At 31.5% G+C, this 22,180-nt stretch overlaps 1 protein-coding gene across 2 annotated transcripts in view; it reads left to right on the forward strand.

Annotated features, from left to right (window-relative positions):
- Nucleotides 1-22,180, forward strand: part of NAALADL2 (N-acetylated alpha-linked acidic dipeptidase like 2) — a 1,088,713-nt gene that overhangs the window by 172,261 nt on the left and 894,272 nt on the right. The gene's annotated exons all lie outside the window — the stretch shown is intronic.

A 22,180-nucleotide genomic window follows, 5' to 3' on the forward strand; every position in this document is an offset into this window, starting at 1 on the left:
AGCATATCTGTCGTGCTGTCTAGTAAACTCCTTAAGGAAAGGGATCATGCCTTATTAATTTCTTTTCCTAGCACCTTGCACAGTATTACAATGAATATTGAATAAAATAATCTTCTTTACTTCAAGGGCAATATGCATTCCTGCCTCCAGAGGGCACTGGTATTGACACAAATGAAGAAAAGATTCCAGTCCCTTCTGTTTTTGAAGGATGTCATTAAGATAACTTTTGCCTTGGAACGATGGTTAACCTTTTTTTTTAAAAATTAGACTTCTTTGAACATACTTTAAAGACTTTTTCCATATCTGTGATTGAAGCAATAATGACAGTGTCACCTATTTATTGTTGAAGATCCGTGTTTCCACACTATTTTTAGTAGTGCATTTATGTAAAAATTTTACATAGAACACAACTAAATACAAAATATAAAAATGGAATGCATGGTTTAAAGCAGATGTAAAAGAGCAAACTCTGCCTGTTAACCTTCTTTGCTCTGCTCATCCTCCATAAAGCCCTCCCCAACCTTGGAGGCACCTCTGCAGAACCTCAAGGGCCCCAGAGACTACAATTTGTAAACCACTGCAATTATATAAGAAGCTAGGAAATTTTAGTCTAATTTGCTTAATGTTTGCATATGTTTATACTTTTATTTATACATGAGTATGATGCAAAAGATTTTGCAAAGATATAGAAAATAGTTTTATTGTCTATACTTACTGCTGCAAGTTTCTTAGGGATAAAATTCAAAGGCAGAAATTCGTTTATTCGATAAATCTTTACTGAGCATTAAATGCTATATTCTATGCTTGGCATAAAAATTTGAATAAGACAGAATCTCTGTTATCATGTGTTCACAGTCTACACTGAAACTCTATCCAATGAGAACATTTATTTCTTTACCCTTAATGCAAAATAGATAGCATGCCTAGAACCATTAGTGGTAAGGAACTAGCAAATATTTCAGTACACAGAGTAAGTTTAGGATCCCAGCTTTTTCCATTTCATCTTTATCCTGAACCATGCACATAAGACTATTGTTGGTATGACCATTAGATCCTTTGCTTTCTGTGGTGTTTTCTCTCCCATTTCCTTTTATGACTTGAAACATTGATTCCCCTCCCGCCAAATGGGAAAATGCTCAAACATTTTATAACTTACATCACTAGGTTAATGTAACAGTATTGTAATGAAACTCAATTAAAGAAATATTTCTGCTTATATTAAAAAAAAAAGTATTAGATTTTTGCTTGTGATAATGTGGTGTTGGAATAGCAAACATTTTATAAGCAGATGTGTTTGTTCTAAGCCTAATGTATCTTCATAGAACTGTAGACATTGGAACTAAAAGAGAACTGAGAATTGATTATAGGCTGTGTGAATGCCTACCAAAGATCCATTCATCACTTCTTGATTTTCAACAGAATTCTAGTCTTGTTCAGGGTGGAAATGTGCCCAACTTCGGCTAATGGATCTTAGCCATGGGAAGTACCACCCCTTTAAGTGACGTTTAGAAATGTTTGAATATGTTTTAGAGTGTCAAAAGGACTAAGAGATAATATTGACTTCAGTGTCTTTGGGCTGTAGATGCCAAGTGACCTGGAATGTACAGAACTGTCCAGCATAACAAAAAATTTTCCAGCCTAAAATAGTCCTAGGGTTCCTAATGAGAAACACTGGTTTAACCAAATTATTCTAATAATGTTATCGTCTTTGTCCAATTTAGTTTTTAATGAGCATATATACATATGACCCAGGTCTGGATAGTGAGATGCAAGGAGGAGTATACTAGAGGGTGAGTATGATGGGAAGTTTCAGGAAAAAAAATATATCTGGTGTAAAATAGACATATATGTTTTGGAGTTTACCTAAACCTATGTGATACTTGGAGCTATGGCAGTAATCTTGCAACAAGGCAGATCAAAAGTCACTGGACAAATTTTGAAGAGTAGATATATGGTAACACCTGGGCAACTGTTGATCAGTGTAACTAATTTTTTTTACTGTATGAGTGCTAGACTTCTTGTTATGTAGGGAAAAAATAAACTTTTTGGTAAGCTGTTATTAGTTGGATATTTTGATACTTTCAGTTGAAAACACTCATGACAGATATAGCTATCACTTAGTAAACACATGATCTTTGCCCTATACTTAATCTCTTTATTTTATCTTTGAAAAAATTATGAGTCAGGCAGCTACAGTTAGTTGCCTGAAAAAAATTTACCTGGTTATTTAATGGTAGGTTTGAATTACAAACACTTTTTCTTTGTTACTAATCTCGGTTTCTCAAACTGTTGTGTGTGAAGTTCCTGCCTCCTTTCTTGAAAAATAATTATTTTATAATTGCATTTGAAATCTATATATACCTGATGAAAAATTATAATCATACCATGACATTAAAAAAGAATATTCTGAATATGTTTTAAAGTTTAACCTTTCACAAGGTTCATCCCCTGATTTACAAGGGTAATAAAAATAGCCTTCATAGCAAGTCTTGCTAAATTCTCCTTCAGCAGGTGCAATAGAATTCAAAGCAGGTGGTTTTAAGCAGAAAAAGAAGATGGTAGGTCTTTTAGTCAAGTAGACTCTTACAAAATGGAAAATTATAAATATTTAAAAATATAAAAGCATTGATTGTCAGTTGTCTACTGGATACATAATTGAACAAAATTCTAAAGTAGCTTGATGATTTTGACTTAGCAGTAAAAATATATAAGATATACATAGAAATATAAAACTTCTAGATGATAGCAAAGCCATTATTTTACTGTACTATACTTAAAAGTTTATTCTTACATAGAAATAATTGCATAAGAGAGAGAAAAGTCAGAATGATATTTTCTTAGACAGATGATTAAACAAGCAAGCACTTAGATAGGAATTTCAACCTTGTGTACAACATGAAAGGTACAATCTTAAATTTTTCCCGTGCCTGGAATTCTGTTAAAAAATAAAATATTATGTTGACAGAAGTTTATTATCCATTAGAAGATCTAATAGAGATGAATTTGAGGGCTTTCAATAAGTCACTTTTAGATTCTTGAAAGGTTGAAGCATGCCTTTATTTTTTTTTCACACCCACTAAACATGCTTAATGACAGCAAGATAAAAGAATAAGTTGAAGCTGACAAGGTAGCGACACATTATGTAATTGATGCAGAAAGGAAACCATGCAATTTTAGAGCTTCAGAAGATATTAGGGATTATCTAGTTCAGTATTTATCATAATCAAATAGGTTCAGGTACTCCTTTAAATACAAACAATGCATCGTATACCCCTGGGGTTCACTTACATTATTTTTACTATATATATAACTTAAATAGATATATACTTGAAACTGCACATATATTTCCTAAGCTTATGACTTTAGTCATAATACAATCAGAAATTTCAAAAAATATAAAATTAATAACATTAAAAATGTTATTCATGTAATGTATAATGTTATATTCTGAAAAGAAGTGATTAATGTTGCATTTAATACTCAAAAAATAAAGTCTCAGAGTTTCTTATTTAATCTATTTCTATATCTATTACTTCAAACGACTTTGTTTATAATCACATATTGGGGGCAAACTTATATCGATTTTATTTGACAATTTTTAAATTTTACCCATATTCTTGAAAGATAAATTACTGGTTTTATGATTCTAGATACATAGTCATTTCCTCCTAAGATATTATTCTACTATCTGTTGACCTTTATAGTTGCCATTGAGAAGTCTGCTAACAGTGGGACTACTAGAGATCTGTCTTTTTGGTGGTTTGAAAATATTCTTTTTGTTTTTGAGATTCTTTAATTTTCTTATCGTGTCTCTAAATGTTTATTTTAAATTGTTTTTAGAAGCTATTGTATTTCCTGTGTGTATACCTTAATTCCTATTCATCAGTTATGGAAAATTTAAAGATGAATAGCTCTTTAAATATTGCCTTTCCTTCATTCTCTTTCCCTGTGATCCCTTAAGTGAATATTAACCTTTATATTTGACCATAAAATCTTTGAGACTCTTTAAATTCTTTATTTCCTTTGCTCTCTTTGATGCATTGTGGGTAATTTCTTTAGCTTTATCATTCATTTTTTTTTTTTACAATGTATTCAGTTGAGTCTAAGCTGACATTTAGCCATGCATTTCTAATTAAAACAAATATGTTTTATTTCTAAGGTATAATTTTGAGTTATTTAACCTTTCCTGGTAATTTTTGAAAATACTGTGTTGGCTTGTTCTTTTTTGTTGCCCTAAGATATTTCTGTAAATATACCATGCATAGATATTCTACTGGGTCTTGCTGTAAATTCTAATTTATAATTTTCTACCAAGTATTAATCTTCTGTTGTTTTTATTTCTGCTTATTCACGAAGTCTTGTTTTTAGTGTGCCTATGAGCTTTATGAACTTATATGTGACTAATCTGTGGGAAATTTGAGACCCCAATTTGAAGGTACCTCTCTTTGGAAAAAATTGCATGTGATTTTGCTGAGAATTTGGTAGAATTACTGGCCTTGGGGAGACTTAGTTCCTGTGTAGGGTCCCAAGCAGAATCTGGGGTGTGACGTTTAATTCTTTCCCTTGCAGAGTTATTGCTGATATTGTTTCAATTCTCTCTCTTAACTTCCAGAATGCTTACTACATTTGTTTACTTATTTGTTGGTTTATTTGGCTATTTGAAGTTTCTCTTCTTCTAAAACTATCAATGTGAAAGAAATTATACTCTGCAAGATATAGTTGTTTTGCTGTGGAAATGCCTCACTGTTATCTAGTCTACTAAATGGCTCAAAGTGGAAGTTTCCAAGGTTATAGCATTTTTGTCACAAAATTTCTATTTTTAGCAAACAAATATAAGAGTGTAGAAGTAAATTAGTAAGGACTCAATTTTAAAAAATAACACCGATTTTTAAATAGTTTGACTAAAATTAGATTTTTTTCAGCTTTATATTCCACATGGAATATGTTGATATCAAGTCATTGTAATCTTAGATTCAATCAATTTAAATGGCCAAAACTATTATTAAACTATGCTTCTTAAGTTTACTTAAAATTAGTTCATCGATCTTCATAGGATAGTCACAAGAAAGCAACCTACCTACTAGCGACCAGGCTTGCTTGGCCCACTGAAAACACACTGAAAGTAATGACCTTTCATTATTAAAAATATATATATATTTATTGAATGCTTACTTATGTCTTACATATATTCTAAGTTATGGAGTTACACAGGTTAATGAAATAAAGTACATTACCATATCGTACTTACATAATAGTGGTGGAAGACAATAGCCAGTAAATAAGTAAATAAACAGGACAAATTAGAAATAAGAGCAATGAAGAAAGTAAAACAGAAAGTTATGATAAAGAGTGACTGAGAAGGAGTATAATTAACTATTTAGATTGTATTATGGTAGGAGTTATTATGATGATGACTTGGGGAGAGAGTTTGTATTGGTGGCATCAGCAAGTACAGTGGCCCTGAAGGAAAATGGTTCATGGCATGTCCCTAATGGACAGGAACAAAAAGAATGTCAATATGATTGCAGCATGGTGGTCTGTTCTTAAGAGTGTTATGACATTAAAGAAATAGGCAGGAAGGGAGATTTCAAATTAGGGTAAAGTGTTTGGATTATATTTTATGTGCAATGAGAAGATAGTTTTAAGTTGAATGATTATTTGTATATTTATGTATATATTATTTCTATAATATATATTCATATTATAAGTTATAATTATAAATTATATATTAATTTTCAATAAATTTGTAATTATAATTATTTTAAAATTACATAAAATTATAGAAAATAATCATATTCACAAATTTTCAATAAATATTATATTGTTTTATCTCACATGGACTTAAGAACCACCACTGAAAATTGTTGAAAAGATACTTGAAAACAACAGATGGTTGTGAGCTAGTCAGATACCTAAAATGATATCTATTTACTGATTATCTTCATTAGGTTAAATATATGGATATTTTATTCTAAGAATCCTTTAGCTTCTCTTTTTAAACAGCTTTATCAATATAAAATTGACATAAACTACACGTTTAAATTGTACTATTTGAGAAGTTTGGACATATCTGTAAACCTGTAGACTTATCATCACAGTCAAAATAATAATAAGATAGCCATGAACATTTTTAATCTCTTAATTCTTTTCCTGCTCTCTATCCCAGGCAAGACTAATCTGCTTACTGTCAATATGGATTAGTTCTATCACTGTATGTTAAAATTTTATGTAAATTAAATTACTCAGTATATACTCTTTACCTTAATTTCTTTTACTTAGGATAATTATTTTTTAAAGTATCCATGTTGTAACAAGTACTGACAGATTGTTGCTTTTTATTGCTAAGGAGTATTTTCTTTGGATATACCACAGTTTATTGATTCACCTATCCATAGACATTTGGACTGATTGAAGATTTTGGCTATTACAAATAAAAGTACTTTTAACGTTTGTATACAAGTCTTTTTATGAACATGTGTTAATTTCTCTTAAGTAAGTACCTAGGAGTGGAATGGCTGTATAATAACTTTTTAAGAATTTGCCAACCTGTTTTCCAAAGTAATTATATTATTATTCCCTCCAACAGTATATGAGAGTTGAAATTTCTTCTCATCTCCAACATTTAATATGATTAGTTTTTTTAATTTTGGTCAATCTTGTAGGTATGTAATGGTATCTCATTGTCATTTTAATTTTCATTTCTCTATTGACTAATAATGTTGGTCATCTTTTCATGTACTTACTAGCTACCCATATACTTTGGTTAAATATTCAAAAAATTTCTTGTTTTAATTATATGCAATGTTGTCCTAGTAACAGATATTACAGAAGAATACTTTATTTTTATTTTTATTCCTTATCTTTTAAGGTCATTTATTTATTAATCCAACCATCTATTCAACATGAATGAATTAAATGTGTATATACCAATTTCCAAGCATCAGAGCTATAAATGAAGAGTGAGGTTCTGTACCTGCTCTCAATCAGCAGATACAAAAAATGTCAATTAAAATCCAATGTAATTATAATTCATTCCCCTCACTTAATATTTTAGTTTATAATTTACTTACATTATGCTTTCTATTAGGTTAAGAGACACGTATGATGTTAAGGTACATCAGATTCTGCCTCAGCTTTCAAGGAGTTTTCACTATCCTTGAGAAAGCAGACAGATAACTGGAAAGTATGGTAGCAGAAAGAAAATTTCCAATAAAAAGTACTAAAAATAAATGTTCCTGTAAATATTCAGAGAGGATTTCCTGGGAAAAGTTGGACTTCTAGCTTTTAGTAATTGATAAGAAAATGTTAACAAGTGAATTTTATGAAGAGATGTGATAAGTCAGGTGAGGAGCAGCAAAATTCTTTAAGTTTTTAAAGAACAAAAAGTGTACTGGGTTAATTGGGCTGGCTAGTTTCCTGGGAATCATGAGGATTCAGGATACACAATGTTATCCTGACCTCAGGCATTTGGTAATAAATGAACAATTTTTAGTGTTTAATAGGATTCTTGATTATACAAGATTGTCCTGTAGATTTTATAATCTCAGTTAAGGTAATAGTGCTCACTACAGAAAGTAAAGGAACAGAAAGTGAATATACCATGAAAAAAATTATTTTTAGCCTTATAGACATCTTTAAACTATACTCCACTCTGCTCTGGGAATTTTACTTTTTTATTTGCTTCATCCTGTAACAGCTAAAACAACATTCTGAAATCCTGAGGAAGTGTGATATCTGGCATGGTAGAGTAGGAGAATTTTTTAAGTCTGTGTGTGCTCTATGCTATATTGAATGGTAAGTGCTTTAAATTAGAAACTCTCTGGAAAAGGAGAGTCTGTTTTATTTTTCTATCAATTCAGTAAGTCAGAGGACTGGACTAGATATTGATAATATTTATTCTAATGAAATGGACTAGGAGATGTGAAAGCTTCAGACTCAATGTCATTTACTCACTAATATATAGCTTTATAAAAAAATCTTTTCATCTTTTTTTGTTTATGATATTATAAAGTGTTCTAGAGCTATCTGCTTACTACAAAAGTGAGATCTTAGAAGAACAAACTGCAGAAATAAATAATTATGCTTTGTGAATTCCTGTTTTCTGCAACTTTATATACAGACTTAAAAAATTATAATCAGAATATTTCACAGTATATAATATGACAGGGAGATTCTATTATGATCAGATTAAGAATAGTCACTTGAAGCAAATGAGAAACATTTATCTGAAGTGATTTTTAATGTTTTTGATTAGTATTGACATTTTTGAATTATTAATTATAAAATTATACAAAATAGATTTGTTTATAATACCAAAAACAACTCTGTAAGAAGATAAATGAGGCAAGGTTAAAGTTGCATGCACACATACACATATACACATACACACACTTAATGTGATGAAAAGCAAACACAAACTTTAGAATACAGGGGGAATATTATCAATTCATGCCCTAGAGATTAACTGGATAATATCAGACTCATTTATTTCATAGTAGTTATCTTCTAAAGAGCATAATTTGTTCTGACATATCCAAATCTACATATTTTAATATAGACTACATGGTGTGCCTCACACCCAAATTCATATTTGAAACCTAATTCCTAATGTGATGGAAGGTGATCAGGTCATGGAAGCTAAGCCTTCATGAATGTGATTAGTAAGTGTGCTTAGAAACGAAGCCCCAGAGAACTTCCTCACCCCTCTGTCCTGTGAGGACACATAGAAAAGATGGTCATCTATGAACCAAGAACTGGCTCAAACCAGACACTAATTCTGCTGGCGTCTTGATCTTGGACTTCTCAGTCTCCAGGACTTGAGAAATTTTTGTTATTTATAAGCCACAGAGTCTGTGGTATTTTGTTATACCAGCCCAAACAAACTAAGACAATAACTGATTGTTCTAAAGTGCTAATATATTTTTGGACAAATTTCCCATGAAAGAATAATTCCTTTTAAAATTTTAGTTCCAGGTTCTTTAAGTTGTCACAGTGTTGAATAAGATGAGAGATTGGTCTGTGATCCAGCTCGAAAGGCCATTCCTTCTTGTACTTCAGAAAAGTGAAGTGAATTTCTCAGTGAATTTTTTCACATAGCTCTTTGCAAAAACAAAACTAGAATTCAGGTCTCAAGATTCCTAATTTGACATTCTTACCATAACACTACTCTTCTTTCTAACTCCTATTTAACCCCCACTTCCACTTTTATAACTCCTCTTTACTTGTTCAACAAATAAATTCAATAAATCCACAGTGTAAAATTTAGCCAAAGGAAGTGCTTGCTGTCTGAGAATAATTGGTACTGGTAAAAAGCGAGTTAATGTGAGCACATATGAAATACCAATAAAAAATTTGTTAGAAACCCTCTCATTTATGGTCTGTCGATTTTAACGAGGATGCTAAAATAATCCAATAGAGAAAGAATAGTCTTTTCAACATATGGTGCTGGGACAACTGGATATCCACATGCAGAAGAATAAAGTTTGATCCTTACCTCATACCACATACAAAAATTAACTCAAAGTAGATTATAGCCCTAGATTTAAGAGTTTAAACTATAAAACACTTAGAAGAAAACGTAAGAGTAACTCTTTATGACTTTGAGTTTCTGCAGTGATTTCTTAGTTACGATATCAAAAGCACAAGCAACAAAAGAAATATTAGATAAATTGAACTAAATCAAAATTAAAATTTGTCTTATAAAACAGGGGTCCCCAAACCCCAGGCCTCGGGACTAGTATGGTCCGTGGCCTGTTAAGAACCAGGCCTCACAGCAGTAGGTGAGAGGCTGGCTATCCACTGAAGCTTCATCTGTATTTGCAGCCACTCCCCAGTGCTAGCATCACCACCTCAGCTCCACTTTAGATCATCAAGCATTAGATTCTCATAGGAGCACTGGTCTTGAGAAGGTTAGGGACCCTTGCTATAAAGGACAATATGAAAGTGAGAAGATGGTCTGATGAATGGGAGAAACTATTTGCAAATCATATATCATAAGGGAATAGTAGATCATTGATAAGAGATTACAAATATATATAAAACTATAAATATTTAAAAGTGGAATATAAACTGTATTCTGTAATAAAGTTAGCTGATAACTGTAATATACTTAGTTATATTTCATTGCATCATTCTCTTTTACTCTTAATATAAAAACTCTCTAGTTTAACCTTCTTATAATCTAAAATTGTCCATAATATGAGGAGCCATAGGCAATTTACCACTGAGTGCCATTTGAAAGTGTATAGGTAAGTAAGAGATTACAAGTAATTTGTATGATTTAACTAATTTTATTTTCCGTCTTTTCTACCCACCTCTCCACCTTTCCTTTTCATGGAAAGCCATGGATATAATAAATAGAGGAGACAAAATGGAAATTTAGTTTATTTAGCAAAGTAAATGTATTCCTTTTGGGGAAACTCCCCTAGGCCAAGCAGAATATTTTTTAAGCTATTGCCACCCACATTTTTATTATTTGCCAATTTGTTTCTTTGAAGTTTATCCATTGGAATAACGTATTACATATTCCACATTTTAAGTCAAAATTTAATGCAATATACACTAAATTTAAATCTGTAAATCTGATCGGAAAAATTTCAGTCCTCCTAACTACCTTCTTCACAACCTTGGCCACAATCCCTTAGTGGTCATTATGTTTATAATACAAACTTATAAAATGCCATTTTGTAAATAGTAAAACTTGTTTATAAACTTCGAGAGTCAGATGCTGAGAAGATACTTTCTGTTTGTAGATTTCTTCTTCAAATTATCTGTGTTTCTCAAGAGAAATAGGTTTTGACTTACCTCACATATGAATGCTTTTTTTCAAATGAGCTTTTCAGGTTTGCTTGATTTAATAGCATTGTGTACAGTTTTATTGTGTTTAGAAATATGAATTTAAAGAATTCAGAATTTAAACTTTAAAGGAGGCATCTTATAAATACTGAGGTGGAAACGGAATTTTTCATGTTTCATTTTTCAATCTAAATTTTTGTTTTGTTTTTTGTTTCGCCTAGGAATGCATTTATTTTTTAAATAAGAAAGTAAATTATTTGAATAAGATCTTTTTGGATAATTTTGTCATAGTAATAAGGAAAACCTATTTTTTAGTTGGACCTCTCAACACAAAATGTTCTCCAAACAAAATTCAGGCATTCATAATACAGGTACAAGGTTATATGTGCTTGGTATATGTTATTTATTTATTTATATTTATTTATTTAAATTCAGCCTCATTTGCCACAAGTGTTGAGATGCTTTGGACAAAGCATGAAGAACAAGGAATAATAATGGAGTTGAAAATAAAGACAAAAGAAAAATACAAACTTACTCTCCTAAGGTCATACAATGCTTTTGCTTATCAAAATAAAATAATGCTATTTGGACTGGTATAAATATTACAGTGAATTTATTGATAGGCAGAATTATGTGGTAGGAAGAATTCTAAGAAGATACCCCAAGATTTCCAGTCCCTGGCATGCAGTCTTTTCTAGTTTTTCAGTTAAACATGAATCTAGATAGTGCTATGAAGGGATTTTGTAAATATAAAGTAAGTTCTCAAATAAGATGACCATACAATAGGGAGATTATCTGAGTGATTTTGAACTGATCATATGAGTCTTTAAAAGTGGAGAATTTTTTCTGGGTGATTGAGGAAATCAGAGTTTTGAGGCACAAGAAAGATTTGAGCATCATTGCCTCCTTGAAGATGGAGAGGGCCACATGGCAAAGATTTCAGGCAGCCTCTAGGAATTGAGAGAAATTCCTGGTTGACAGGCAGCAAAGAAATGGGGACTTTAGTCCTACAACCACAAGGAACTCAGTTTTTCAGACAACAAGAATGAGCTTGTTGTTGATAAAGTAGGTTTTTTTGGCGGTTTCCGAGGAATAACTGAGTCTGACCAGAAACCAGAAAATTGAGTTTAGTCTTGTTATATCCTGAGCATGATGTCTGTGGTGAATTTCTAAAACACAGAACAGTGAGCTGATAAATGGATGTTGTTTTAAGCTGCTGTGTGTGATTATTTGTTATGAAGCAATAGAAAACTAATACAGCTACATAACTGAAATTTCTAGTGGTAGGGTAGGGTGATCTTCAGATGTGATTTATAGAATAGTTCTGGTTTCATTCCTCTGAAATTCTCATGGCTTTGTCACTGTGTTTTCCTCATAGGGGAAAACTGGCTGCAGCAGCTTCAGTTTCCTATCCACATACTCTACCTTCCAGAAGTAAAAAGATAACCTCTTCACATACTTTGGCACATAGCATTTCACAATCCACCTTGATTGATGCAGTTTGATCTCATCAATGGGAAACCTGGAACTGGCTTTGTGAGGCAACATAGGAAGCCAGATTTCGAAAGGGCCACTTGAGTGAGATTATATCACATTTTAAACAAAATTTCTCATTTCTCCACACCTTTCATGAAGAGAAAAATAGCTCTCATGAGAGGAGCCTGATTTTTCTACTAACTCCATAATGATGGTAGAACTGTGATTCTCATTTATGCTTTCTCATATATTATGGCTATTGGGTAAAATACTCAGTTTCTCTACTTCCAGGTAGGTACCAGGACATTTCTAATACTTGGTTCTGGTCTTTTCCAAATTATTTACCCACTAAGTGTAAACTTCCAAAGTATGCTTATTGCTGATTAAATCAGACTGTAGTCCATTCCATTTTTCAATGACAAACAGTTATTCTTCCTACATTACAGACCATTTAGCTTACTAGATATTCTATCCAGAGTGTATGTATTTGTTTCTTTCTTAGCAAATCAGAGATTTGGGCTTCTTAGACCAATATTCTGCACTAGGATGCTACATCACTCTATCACAGTATATAGAACGTTTCAGGGTAAACATGAGAATATTTTACATATCTGATTGACTTTTTTCTCACCCTTATTCCCAGACATAAATTTATTATTAGGTAGGCAGTATGAATTATTGACCTTAATATAACCTTAAAACTACTTTGAGAAACTGGATTAGTCAGAATGGTCTCTTGATAATTTTTTAAATAATTTCTAATGGGATAATCAAGTATATATCTTGTCCATTTTCTTCTTAACATACCACAATATTATGATAATACTTTCAAATAAATTCTACTCATATTGTTTCTATTAACAGTTTTACTCTTACCTCCAACTCAGCAGCAGTCCACATAAAAGAGAAAATAAACATTTGCCTTCAAACTGGTGATAACTTTTTAAGGTCAAAAGTTGAAATGTCTATCATTAGTCAATTGACTCTGCTATCTGATTACTGTCCAGGATGAATAATTTAAAATAAATCTATCTCAAATCCAAATCAATTTTGGAAGCTGTTTTTGATGTTTTACTGAATTAAACCCACAAAGTATCTGCAGCAATCCAATTATTCTAGATACCTAGACATACATTTTGCAACGTTTATCTTAAAGGATTCATCAGAAGTTATGTTGTGTAAAGTTAGAAAGTGTATGGGTGAAATATTGAGATTATTTTATATATTTGCTAATTGTATAGGTTTTAAATGTTTTCCAACCAGATTAAAATTATCAGTGCAACTTATCCATTGATGGAACAAGCCCAGAATTATTTCTTTAAGAAAATACTGGTGATAATCTCACATATTTTTTCAATTTCTCCTTGTGTTGAGAAGCTTGATACTTAAGTATGGATAGGCATTCTCAAATTTTATTAGCAAACAGATATCCTACTCTCAGTCTGGCTGACAGTAGAACATATTAGATCTGTCAATCACTTATACCCAATAATCACCAAAAGCCTAGTTTTAAGAAATACTGTGTGCGATTCAGAATTAAGCTAGTTGGTTACAGAAAACACTCTTCATATTGTTTTGGCTCAATTTTTTTCTGATAGCTGTATTAGAAGATATTATAATACAGACTAATAAAACATGTTACAGACTTTACTTAGGGTCTGGGATTGAGGGAAGGGGTGGAATATTATCGATAAGGTTTACCACCTGGCAGTGTCCTCTCTATGAGAACCTATTGAAGATATTTCTCCTATATTTCAGTTCCAGGAAGATCTGAAAATTTCTTAGGCAATTGGTTTGTATAATTTTTTTGGAGAACATGAATGGCATATTTCATTGCTTTTTTTTTTCCTCTTTGATTGCTAAAATTCTCAGAGTCTAGTCTTTAGTTCTCCTGTCCCTGACATGTATCTTACTCCAAATATTTCATTCGCTAGCCTTATTCTTAGCATTTCGTTCACTAGTCTTACTCCTACCTTTATTCTCCATTTGACCTCATTTTCTCATTCACTTTTTATCTCATCATATAGAATGTCCATACAATAAGTAGTGCTCTATTTGAAAAGATCATCCTTTCTGATGGAAGGTGCAGCTCTAGGAAGATGCCCTATAGGCAGGTGAAGTAGAAAAGGATATCTATTTAGCCAGCCAGATCAGCCAGCTACTCCTAGTGGTGAATACTTGTGCAGATATCTAAGGCAGAGTATCATCACAGCTATTATTCATTGTATTAGTTTGTTTGCTGTTTCCTCCCCCGCCCCAGAAAAGAGGCTATTCTCACACCTTTTAAGTAATGAAGTCTTTACACAGAATTCCAAATGCAGTATAGCAAGACAGGTGTTTTAAATTAATATAGTCTATATCAGTAAAACAGAACTCCACATTTGTGTTATATTTCTAGACAGAAATAATATAAACATATAGTAATTAAACCACAATGTAGGTGCATGTATTTTTCATTGTATCAAAGTAATAGGTACTAGTTAATGTAATGGTTCTCTAACTTGGAGATTTTTTTTAAAATGCCAGGTCAATATTGATCTAATAAGAAAAAAAATTTCTTGTTCTAGGTACCCCTAATCAGAATCTCTGTGAATTAGCCTGGAAAAAAATATATGTTTTAGTATATTTTACACATATATAAATACACACACACACACACACACACACACACAGACATATATATACATATATGTATATAAATTTTTAAATAAATCATTTATTTATTTATTTATTTTTCTTTGTTTGTTTGTTTAAAAATCTCCAGGGATGATTCTAGTGTGCAACTAGATTTGAGAATCATTGTGTTAATAATGTATTATCAGGGCATAAAATAAAAATGTTATGTAAAACCTAGCTCCAGAAAACAATATCTCTGAATTGTTGAAGAACAAATTGAAATTCTGGTATATATACATATATATATATCAGAAGTGTGAGTGTGAGATTTTTGAATTTTTTTTCAAAGACCTTGTTTTGTATAAAAACAGAAGACCATGGTACATTTGGTTTTATAAAATGGGAGTTGGAAATGACTTTTCTTTCTTCAATGGTCTGCAAATGTAGACTTTTTACAAAACAGTTCATCCTTAGACGTGAGATTTTTCTTCTTGAGTACTAATCTGGAATGCTTATTGGTGAAAAGGGAGAAACAGATCAGGCCTTAGAGCAGCATCTTCCCCCATCTTGCTGGAGACTCATTTTTTTTTTTTTAATTGTACCAATTCCCAGAGAGACTCATTATAAAGCTAAGACTGAAGGAAGTAATTAATTCAGGAAGGTTGATATTGGTTTTGATGCACCAGAGACTTTCAGTTCGCCTGCTGAAGTGTGAAAATAATGTTGTGAACTGTGAGATAGAAGGAGGGAGAAATGACATTCCAGTCTTTTTGTATACATCTAACAATATACAAATTTTAAAATACTTTCCACTTGGAAGAAAACTTATCTTAATTAGAAGAAGTCTGGAAAAAGATCGACCATTTAATCTTTTACTGTTTAGTAGACCAAATGCACCCTTTTCAGAGACCTATAATAGAAGGTACCTGAGATTATTTTTTTCCATGATTCTAAAATATATTCTTAGGGCAGTAATTACTTAAGAGTCTATATTTCATGTATCATTAGTAACTGCCCCTTCTAACTGGTTCTAAATGCTCATACTTCTTAATGGAGTATTAAATATGTAATAAGAAATGATACTTTAAAGCATTTCTTTAGAAATTTAGGCATATTAGAGCACCTTTTCTTCAGGGTTGATTGATATACATACAAGTTAGTTTAAAAAATACTTTCTACTAGAACACTGCTTCTGTAGCTGTAAGATATACCAGTGAAAAGTTCTGCAATGAAACATTCTGTCTTGTGGGGGAGGAGGGGTAGCTTTCCCATTGCCTAACTGTATTTGAGATCAGATATTGTTTAAATGTTTACAATTCTTTAATTTTAGTAATTTATATCATTAAAATTTTAAAATTCTTAATCCTGTTTCAAGACTTTTCTGCCATTAATTTTTCTGAGATTATTTACTAATTGAAATAAGAAGTTAAAGCCCTGCAATTCAAAATGAAATTATAGAAAGTTAGAGCTTAAGAGTCCATACTCTCATTATTTTGTTGCTACAGCACCTGAGAATCAGAGTAGTTAAATGATGCCAACAGAGTACTGAATAGCAGAACTAGGATGAGAAACCATCCTCCAAAAAATAGAAGAGAAGGACCCGACTTTCATTGAGTATCTTATTTCTGCTCTGGAAGACTGATATTATAATCCCTATTTAACAAGATAAAGAAATTAAAATCCAGAGAGGTTAAGCAACTTAACTAAGGTCCCCAGTATTATGAATTTCAAAATTTAGGTTAGATCCCCTATCTAAATCCAGGTCTGTCTCTTCCAAAAGCTCATGGAATACCAGTTCACCCTCAATTACAGGATCCTGCAGTTAGGATATATATGAGTAGAAGAAAATGAGAGATATTTATTTAGACTATAGTATTAAAATAAGTCAGCAGATTATAGTAATAAGATCCAGTGAGAGCTGGAAGAAGTGATAGGAAAGTAATATTTTTTTAATGAAGTCTCTTTCTTCCTTCTTTCTTTCCATCTTTCCTTCCTTCCTTCCTTCCTTCCTTCCTTTGTTAAATTTTTCATCTTCTACTTGCTCTTGAAACCATTCTCTGTGTAGAAAAATAATACTGTATACCTGAGAAGTCTCTGACAGTGTAACTATATATTATCCCACATAAGATGACTTGATTAATTAAGAAAGGTAGTTTATTCTCAACATGTTACATTTAATGTAACAGAATGCAATTTTTATATATATATATATATATAATAGATCTATAAAAATGTTAAAACATATATATTAAAATATCCAGTTTATTTTAGAAATTACCATTTGTACTATTTCTCATACCAGTGACATTAAATAATATTAATAGGCTATGATATGTAGCAACTATCTCTTGAAAATCCCCAATCGCTTTATACTTTTATGTTGGCAATAAAGAAGTCAATATATATATTCTGTTTGCAAATAGTTCCATGCAGTTTTGCTTTTTCTTTAAGTTATAAGTTTATTACCATTGTGATTTTTAAAATGATTGATTTTCTTGATATCAAAAAAGGTATATAACTTTAATGCCTATGTGCTACATATTTATGAGTTCTTATATTTTCTAAGTGAAGGACTTAGTAACTAAGGAGGTAAACTGACTAATAAAACCTGCACAACAAGATATAACTCAGGTATTACTTCCAATATTATCTTTCAGCTATCTTGAGAGATAAAGTGAGAAGCAACAATATCCTCCTGAATTTGATATATTTGAAGCAATATTACATTTAGACAATGGAGTGGTGTGCTAATACATTCTGTCAAGAAAGCTGACTGAATTTGACAGTAATCTTATTAAAAATACCCAGAAATAATTTGCTTTGTGAAAGACAGTGCAGTTTTCATTTTATTTTAAACAAAAGATTCTGGAGGATCCATTTTGACATAAACTTTTATTAAAGTAGCAGTTGAAGTGCAATTTTTTAAAGGAATGATATTTGTTTGTCTTTTTTAAAAAGTAGATTTCAACATATTTAAAAATATTTTAAAAGAAGATACTGACATGACTGCTAATAAAATACTTCTTAGCAGCAAAAGTTAGAACTAATTTATTTTGTGTAATGATGAATAATCCAAGATAGAGTCATTTATACATTTTATATGATAGCTATGTGAGTAGATGTAAGTAGATATACTATGTATATATATATGGATAAATACATATGCAGATATGGATAGAAATAAAGATAAAGACATAAGTAAGGATATAGATGAGAAAGTATTTTGTTATAATCTAAAACATTGTTAATTTAAACTTATGGAACATTATATAGTTTAAAGCTTGAGGCAAAATAAAACATTTCCATTAAAGTGATGAAACTAAGATTTGGAACTCGACCATGAGATGTTTGTTTATTGGCAATGTTGTAAATAAAAAAAAATCACCATCATTACAAAAGTGGGTGTTGGGAATACAGATGGTACAGCTGTTGTTCTAGAATTGTGACTAGATTAATAAAAAGCAGTTTTTACAACACATTTAAAACTTATCATTGGGGAATACATTTTAGTACCACTTTGGGTGTCTTTTGGTTAATAAATTCTTGCCTTTTGAGTATAAGTATTTGGCTTCAAATCCCAGATACAAGTTTATTAAAAATTGTAATAGTTCTTAGAGACTATAAAATGAAATGAAGTGCACAAAATGTGTGTTTCCAGTGCTTGACTTTAAAATGATTTTTTACATGACTAATTTTAATATTTTCAACTTAAGCAGACTGTTGTTGAATTTAAATGATTATTAAATATTTAACCAGAGTGTGAAAAAGAGAGAGCCAGGAAGAGAAGAGAGGGGAGTGGGAAGTGGGAAGAGAGAGAGAGAGAGAGAGAGAGAGAGAGAGACAGACAGAGACAGACAGAGACAGAGATAGAGAGAGAGGCGAGTAGATGTATAGCATTTTTAAGTACAGTTTTTTTCAATTTCTTGGTAGTTTTTAGAAAAAATAAGATTTGTGCTCTATATTAACATGTTATGCTAATAATTATGGATCCAATAATATTTATGTAAAACAGGCTATAACTTTAGATCTGAGTTATAATAAAACATAGTTAGTATAGTTAATAAGAAGAGATATGTGAAATATTCTGTCAGAGGATTTTTAAGAGGTGATAAAAATATATAATTTTTTAAAAACCAAAGCATTTGGAATATGACATTGAGTATTTCTACATTTAACATTATTCTACTGTTTTCCTTCTTCAAATACACAGATGAAGGTATTTTAAATCTATGTTAATAAATAAGCCTCCCCTTGAAAATCAAATATTTATTGCTAGTGAAGTGAAAATTATGAGACTGTGAGGCAAGAGTACAGTGAGCAAAGACCCTGAATTCTATAATTTTGAATAGGAACTGACTTGAAAAGAAGATGTGGCTCCTTGTTGATATTTCTCTCTCCTAAGTAGAATGACTTTTGTGTCTGGATAAAATAAGTTTGACAGTGTGGAGGAGAGCTGGAAGTAGCAAAAACCACACTGAAAGAACTGTAGAAGCTAAAGAATGAGCCTACTGTAGTTCCGTGGATGCTGACAGAAGACACAGGACTCCTGGGGTAACTCACAGAAAAAAAACAGAAGCCAAAGTAGTTTTGCTGGTTCTCCAAGCTCAAAATACCACAGGATCATGTAGAATGTGAGCTGGAGCCTACAGAAGCAATGGGAACACCACCAATGAAGAAACCTGAGCTTATGGTACCCACTGCTTTTATTGCAATCAGCAAGTAAACTCGTTTTTTGATCAGAAGGAGGCCAGGTGCATCTCAGAATTACCTGATACATTTCTGTGATATATCATTTCTCAGAATTCCAGTTTCATAAAAAATCCTGAAAAGTGGCCTGAATAAAAGAATAGCCAAGACCGTGGCCTCAGCAAAACAGTAGGAGAACAAAAGGCCTTCGGTGACCTGCTTCCCTACCATTTTGTCCCTTCTTTTGTTATTCAGTGCTCTCTCCCATTTTTTCCCCTGTAACAATATCTGCTCCAAACCTCATTCCAATCCCATCCTCCAGAAAGACAAAAGCTCTGAATTTTCCATTATCCCAGGTAAGTCATTGTCTTAACCCAGATTTATGCTCATTCTCTTTGGGAGCATGGAGGTATGGTTTGGTTGGAGGAACCCTTATTTCCCTAGGGGTCCGATTGCTAATACCCAGTGCATCTTTTTACTCCGCTTCTCTCCAAAACCTCTAATTTTTCAAAAAATTTCTTAGACTTTAAATCGTCTAGATTTTCCTTATTTAAAGAGTGATTAATGAAATGAAAATACAAATTTTTATTTATCGACAAAGGTCTTTTCTAACAGTGTAGTTACATTCTAACATATTGTTAATAAAATCATTTGGTATATATAATATAGTGCAACTAAATATAGTTAAAATTATTACTGTTGCCTTTAATTTTAAGAAGCATACAATTAACTTCCTTTTAAAATCAAAGAGCAATAGATATTAATTCAGTAACTTAAGTGGAAGAATTCTTGGCCTGCAGTCTTCTGACTGTAGATGACACTCTACAATTAGAGTTGACTGGTTTAGCTGGCTAGTAGATATCTTCTTTTTACCTCATTAATTTATATGTGTTCCATGCCTTGTTGAAAAGTCTTCTTAAACAGGAACATATTTTTAGTCAACATATACATATATTTAATATTTTTTTGTGGAGAAGATGGGAAAAAATATTCCATGTGATAGCCAAAGAAAGAATCACCTGGAGAGAGGAGACCAGAGAAAAAGAGATAGAAACTTACTCATTGTCTTATGATTTGATCTTAAGTGGAGACTGAAGGGGGTTGAAGGAGCCTCATATTTGAAGTTTTGCTTCCTAATAATTGTGTGAACTTGCTTAAGTTAATTTACCTTTTGTTAGCCTCTTTCTTAATCTATAAAAGTTGGCTGATAATAAATATTTCATGAGATTGTGACAAGGAATATTTGAGGATTAATTGTGACTTGTTTTAAGTTCCTAACACTGGGTGCCTACTTGGTATTTAATAAATGGTTACTGTATTATCTATCCTTTGAAAATAAGACCCAGAATACAATGGAAGTTTCTGTGGCCCAACAAATCAGAAAATATTAAAGGAAAGAGAAACACTTAGATAGATATATAACTTATACTACTCTGGAAATTTTTAGGATTTATAACTTAACAGTTGAAAAAATTTTTGTTTTTATCAGAGTCAGTCTTACAAAATTTAAAGTGTTGGCATCTATTGATGTGCATACCCACTGCCTAAAGGTGCAATCACTTGATGAGGTCTCTGAGCAAGTATATATGTGTTTGTTCATAAGTTTTTGAGTGTTAGTAGAAATTCCTTTAGCATGTTGGAAATCCTATTTGGAGATGACTATTTCCCTATGACAGTTTCTTTCTCCAGGCCCTTTTACTTCTCTGAAACTAGCGTGTGTACCTTGTGATGCTAATGCTCATTCTAAGGGAGTATGACATGTCACATATTAAACTAAAATATGAAAGTCTTGCTAAAATAAAAGAAGTTAGATGTAAAGTTTTAATTAAGAGTTATTAATTAAGAATTAACCTTTTGGAAATTCACCTTTCTCATAGCTGCAGGACAAAATTATATTTCTCACAGTGTGGTCGTAGATGACTGTGTATCTAAAGATATGCTGTATGTTGACTACAGTTTATGTGCTTTTATGCTTTTCAATAGACTATTACAAGTAATTGGGTAATTTGAGAAAATCTGTAAAAACTCTGTAATCCCTTTTGAATATCTCAGTTAATAAATATTGATATGCAGATACGGTAATCTCATATTCATGTTTAAATGTATTTTAATTTTTTAGAAGAATGTTGCTATATTAGGAATAGGCAAATGAAAGATTGGAACATATTTGAGTTCGAAAGTATTAAAAAAGGGTTGAGAAAAGTCATCTTTAATGCATATATTGCAAGCTCCCTATCGATGGGGAGTTTTTAAATAGATTTATTGATTGCTAAGGAACACATATTGTGCTAATTTTATCTTTTCAGACAGTCCCCTTGTAAATACTCTTCCAGTTCATAGTGTGAAGTGGCTTCTTTACTATTTTCTCACTGAACTGTAAGTCAAAACATGTCTTAGGAGGGAAGCTTTTATCTTGGCAAAACTATAATTCATCATACTTTAGTCTTTTGAGATTAATACCACAAAACAATTAAAAATATGGTTTCCTGCTTGGAGTGTATAATTCTGTTTTAATTAGAAACCTTTCACTTTTATTTACATAGTACTTCCTGATCTTCATTGGCACTGATACAGCTTTCAGTGGGTCATCACATATATGTCTGCATTC

Source organism: Pteropus medius, unplaced genomic scaffold, assembly GCF_902729225.1.
Source record: "Pteropus medius unplaced genomic scaffold, Ma_sr-lr_union100, whole genome shotgun sequence".
Classification (NCBI taxonomy): Eukaryota; Metazoa; Chordata; class Mammalia; order Chiroptera; family Pteropodidae; genus Pteropus; species Pteropus medius.